The following is a 5,575-nucleotide window of genomic DNA, read 5'->3' on the forward strand; positions in this document are numbered from 1 at the left end:
GTCCGATACACAGATGGTTCCAAGGCGGCCGAGGAGCCTCACCGCATAGCAATCGGGGGTGCGAGGCGAGGGATGGGGCGGGAAGGCCCCAACGGCTAGACGGAAGAGGCTTCAGGGCCGCCTAGGAATGGTCCAAGCATCGGACACGCTTGGGGCGACTACCAGTGACAGCCCCCTATCCCGCGATGCGTCCGATACGAAGATGGTTCCAAGGCGGCCGAGGAGCCTCACCGCATAGCAATCGGGGTGCGAGGTGGGGGATGCGGCGAGATGGCCCCAACGGCTAGACGGAAGAGGCCACAGGGCCGCGTCGGAATAGTCCAAGCATCGGACGCGCTTGGGGCGACTACCAGTGACAACCCCTTATCCCGCGATGCGTCCGATACGAAGATAGTTCCAAGGCGGCCGAGGAGCCTCACCGCATAGCAATCGGGGTGCGAGGTGGGGGATGCGGCGAGATGGCCCCAACGGCTAGACGGAAGAGGCTGCAGGGCCGCCTCGGAATAGTCCAAGCATCGGACGCGCTTGGGGCCACTACCAGTGACAACCCCTTATCCCGCGATGCGTCCGATACGAAGATAGTTCCAAGGCGGCCGAAGAGCCTCACCGCATAGCAATCGGGGTGCGAGGTGGGGGATGCGGCGAGATGGCCCCAACGGCTAGACGGAAGAGGCCACAGGGCCGCCTCGGAATAGTCCAAGCATCGGACGCGCTTGGGGCGACTACCAGTGACAACCCCTTATCCCGCGATGCGTCCGATACGAAGATAGTTCCCAGGCGGCCGAGGAGCCTCACCGCATAGCAATCGGGGTGCGAGGCGAGGGATGCGGCGAGATGGCCCCAAAGGCTAGACGGAAGAGGCTGCAGGGCTGCCTCGGAATAGTCCAAGCATCGGACGCGCTTGGGGCGACTACCACTGCCAACCCCTTATCCCGCGATGCGTCCGATACACAGATAGTTCCGAGGCGGCCGAGGAGGTGGGGGATGCAGCGAGATGGCCCCAACGGCTAGACGGAAGAGGCTGCAGGGCCGCCTCGGAATAGTCCAAGCATCGGACGCGCTTGGGGCGACTACCAGTGACAACCCCTTATCCCGCGATGCGTCCGATACACAGATAGTTCCGAGGCGGCCAAGGAGCCTCACCGCATAGCAATCGTGGTGCGAGGTGGGGGATGCGGCGAGATGGCCCCAACGGCTAGACGGAAGAGGCTGCAGGGCCGCCTCGGAATGGTCCAAGCATCGGATGCGCTTGGGGCGACTACCACTGCCAACCCCTTATCCCGCGATGCGTCCGATACACAGATAGTTCCAAGGCGGCCGAGGAGCCTCACAGCATAGCAATCAGGGTGCGAGGCGAGGGATGCGGCGAGAAAGCCCCAACGGCTAGAGGGAAGAGGCTTCAGGTCCGCCTCGGAATGGTCCAAGCATCGGACGCGCTTGGGGCGACTACCAGTGACAACCCCTTATCCCGCGACGCGTCCGATACACAGATAGTTCCAAGGCGGCCGAGGAGCCTCACCGCATAGCAATCGGGGTGCGAGGCGAGGGATGCGGCGAGAAGGACCCAACGGCTACACGGAAGAGGCTTCGGGGCCGCCTCGGAATGGTCCAAGCATCGGACGCGCTTGGGGCGACTACCAGTGACAACCCCTTATCCCGCGACGCGTCCGATACACAGATAGTTCCAAGGCGGCCGAGGAGCCTCACCGCATAGCAATCGGGGTGCGAGGCGAGGGATGCGGCGAGAAGGACCCAATGGCTAGACGGAAGATCTTCGGGGCCGCCTCGGAATGGTCCAAGCATCGGACGCGCTTGGGGCGACTACCAGTGACAACCCCTTATCCCGCGACGCGTCCGATACACAGATAGTTCCAAGGCGGCCGAGGAGCCTCACCGCATAGCAATCGGGGTGCGAGGCGAGGGATGCGGCGAGAAGGACCCAACGGCTAGACGGAAGAGGCTTCGGGTCCGCCTCGGAATGGTCCAAGCATCGGACGCGCTTGGGGCGACTACCAGTGACAACCCCTTATCCCGCGACGCGTCCGATACACAGATAGTTCCAAGGCGGCCGAGGAGCCTCACCGCATAGCAATCGGGGTGCGAGGCGAGGGATGCGGCGAGAAGGACCCAACGGCTAGACGGAAGAGGCTTCGGGTCCGCCTCGGAATGGTCCAAGCATCGGACGCGCTTGGGGCGACTACCAGTGACAACCCCTTATCCCGCGACGCGTCCGATACACAGATAGTTCCAAGGCGGCCGAGGAGCCTCACCGCATAGCAATCGGGGTGCGAGGCGAGGGATGCGGCGAGAAGGACCCAACGGCTAGACGGAAGAGGCTTCGGGTCCGCCTCGGAATGGTCCAAGCATCGGACGCGCTTGGGGCGACTACCAGTGACAACCCCTTATCCCGCGACGCGTCCGATACACAGATAGTTCCGAGGCGGCCGAGGAGCCTCACCGCATAGCAATCGGGGTGCGAGGCGAAGGATGCGGCGAGAAGGACCCAACGGCTAGACGGAAGAGGCTTCGGGTCCGCCTCGGAATGGTCCAAGCATCGGACGCGCTTGGGGCGACTACCAGTGACAACCCCTTATCCCGCGACGCGTCCGATACACAGATAGTTCCAAGGCGGCCGAGGAGCCTCACCGCATAGCAATCGGGGTGCGAGGCGAGGGATGCGGCGAGAAGGACCCAACGGCTAGACGGAAGAGGCTTCAGGGCCGCCTCGGAATGGTCCAAGCATCGAACGCGCTTGGGGCGACTACCAGTGACAACCCCTTATCCCGCGACGCGTCCGATACACAGATAGTTCCGAGGCGGCCGAGGAGCCTCACCGCATAGCAATCGGGGTGCGAGGCGAGGGATGCGGCGAGAAGGACCCAACGGCTAGACGGAAGAGGCTTCAGGGCCGCCTCGGAATGGTCCAAGCATCGGACGCGCTTGGGGCGACTACCAGTGACAACCCCTTATCCCGCGACGCGTCCGATACACAGATAGTTCCGAGGCGGCCGAGGAGCCTCACCGCATAGCAATCGGGGTGCGAGGCGAGGGATGCGGCGAGAAGGACCCAACGGCTAGACGGAAGAGGCTTCAGGGCCGCCTCGGAATGGTCCAAGCATCGGACGCGCTTGGGGCGACTACCAATGACAACCCCTTATCCCGCGACGCGTCCGATACACAGATAGTTCCGAGGCGGCCGAGGAGCCTCACCGCATAGCAATCGGGGTGCGAGGCGAGGGATGCGGCGAGAAGGACCCAACGGCTAGACGGAAGAGGCTTCAGGGCCGCCTCGGAATGGTCCAAGCATCGGACGCGCTTGGGGCGACTACCAGTGACAACCCCTTATCCCGCGACGCGTCCGATACACAGATAGTTCCGAGGCGGCCGAGGAGCCTCACCGCATAGCAATCGGGGTGCGAGGCGAGGGATGCGGCGAGAAGGACCCAACGGCTAGACGGAAGAGGCTTCAGGGCCGCCTCGGAATGGTCCAAGCATCGGACGCGCTTGGGGCGACTACCGTTGCCAACCCCTTATCCCGCGATGCGTCTGATACACAGATAGTTCCGAGGCGGCCGAGGAGCCTCACCGCATAGCAATCGGGTTGCGAGGCAGATTATTGGGAAGGGAACCCCCTGGGATGCGGCTCAAGCAGTGCCCAAAGGGACTGGAATGCGGAATCACATCGAGAGACCCAAATGCTATACGAGGGCTCAAATCGAATTATCGATTTGGCCACGACATGGACGCATCGGAACGACTACCTTTGCCGAACCACTCGCAATTGCATCCATACCGAAACCAATAGACATTTCCGTTAGAGCCCTCGCATAGCATTCGGGAATCTCGCATGCCCCTCTAAATCGACCAATGCTGGCGCTCAATGAAAATCCGAGCGCTACCACCGTTCGAGCGCCAGCATTGGTCGAGTTAGAGGGGCACGGGGGAGAATGCTCCAGTCAACACCTCCCCTATATAAGTTATTTGTCCGATTCTCGCACAACCGTAGTCTGCCTCGTCGAATCAAACAACGGTCCCAGATTCCGACTTCCGTTCCGTAGAGACCCAAAAGCTAGATGGAGGCTCGCAAGAAAGAGAGTCGGCGCATAGCAATCGGGTTTCTCGAACGTTTAGGGACCGAGCTCACTTGCGGATAGGGCAAAATCCGCCAAGCAACCCAAAAGCTAGACGGGGGCTCGAATCGAATCGCCTAGGCGGCCACAACAACGACGTGTTGGATCGACTACCAGTGCCAAACCATTCAGCAAGACTAGTCTGTGTCGAGGCCGGATAGAGATTCTCAGAGAGCGCCCGCATAGCATTTAGGAGACCTGCCGCGTCCCTCACACTCGACAAATGGTGGTGCACGTTTATAAATCCGAGCGATCCCAACCCTTTCAAGCACCAACATCGGTCGAGATAGAGGGGCACGGAGGGGGCTGCGTGAGACAACACAGTCCCCTATATAAGTTATTTGTCCGATTCTCACACATCCGAAGAATGGTCATCAAATCGGACAACAGCCCAAACTTCCGACTTCCGTCCCAGAAAGCCCAAGAGCTATCTAAAACGTTCATGGCCGGAACTCGATCGCGGCTATACCAGTCCGCCAAGCAACCCAAAAGCTAGACTGGAGCTCTAGTCGAATCACCTCTGTGGCCATTGCAAGGACGTGTTGGAGCGACTACCATTGCCGAACCATTCCGCAGGTCGAGTCCATACCAAGGCCGCATAGAGATTCACGATGAGCTCCTGCATAGCAATCAGGAGACTTGCCGTGTCCATCACAATCGATAAATCCTGGTGCAAGATTTTTGCATCCGAGCGCTCCAACCAGTCGAGCACCAGCATCAATCGACATAAACGGGCACGGGGGGAGGATGCTCGAGAACACTACCTCCCCTGTAACGGGTCTGCATTGGGCAGAATACTTGCACAGTTTTTGGATCGGGTCCAGCCTTAGTGGGGTTCCATTTTGCATCGGAACTCTTTCTTTTGCATAGCCGACATGGAGTTGGTGTTTCACACAGCCGACTTAATTCATTTCATCGGCGGGGCCGATATGTTTTATTTCCTTGGCGGGGGCCGACATGGGACTTGGCCGATGTTCTTCTTAGCGCGGACTTAACTCATATGAGTCCGGACCTATATGGGCGCTAATTTTCCATTGGCGGGATTCCTTTTGGGCCGGCCCTATCCGCCCAACGGCTCTTTTATTTGGGTCCGACCCTCCAGTATATAAGATGAGCGGGATGCTCATTCTTAAAAAGCAGAGGCAGATTCAGAATCAGGATCATCAGCGATCAAGCATTCGGCAGCGAGCAGACGAGCAGACAGATGCGAGTCTTCGGCGTCGCAAGTCTGAGTGCGAGTATTGCAGCGAGGGACTTTATTGCTCAGGCGAGCATTGGGGTCTTGTGACTTGGCGATCTGGCACCTCGAGGAGCTAACTGGTTCTCCTCTCGAGCGAGCCGATCCCAGTCTGAGTCGAAGGGACTCTTTGTAACTTGTCCGAGTCAGATTGGCTGGCTGGGCAATCCATTTGGGGGCGACCGGTATTTCTCAATACCGAGTTCTA

Source organism: Cryptomeria japonica, unplaced genomic scaffold, assembly GCF_030272615.1.
Source record: "Cryptomeria japonica unplaced genomic scaffold, Sugi_1.0 HiC_scaffold_348, whole genome shotgun sequence".
Lineage (NCBI taxonomy): Eukaryota > Viridiplantae > Streptophyta > Pinopsida > Cupressales > Cupressaceae > Cryptomeria > Cryptomeria japonica.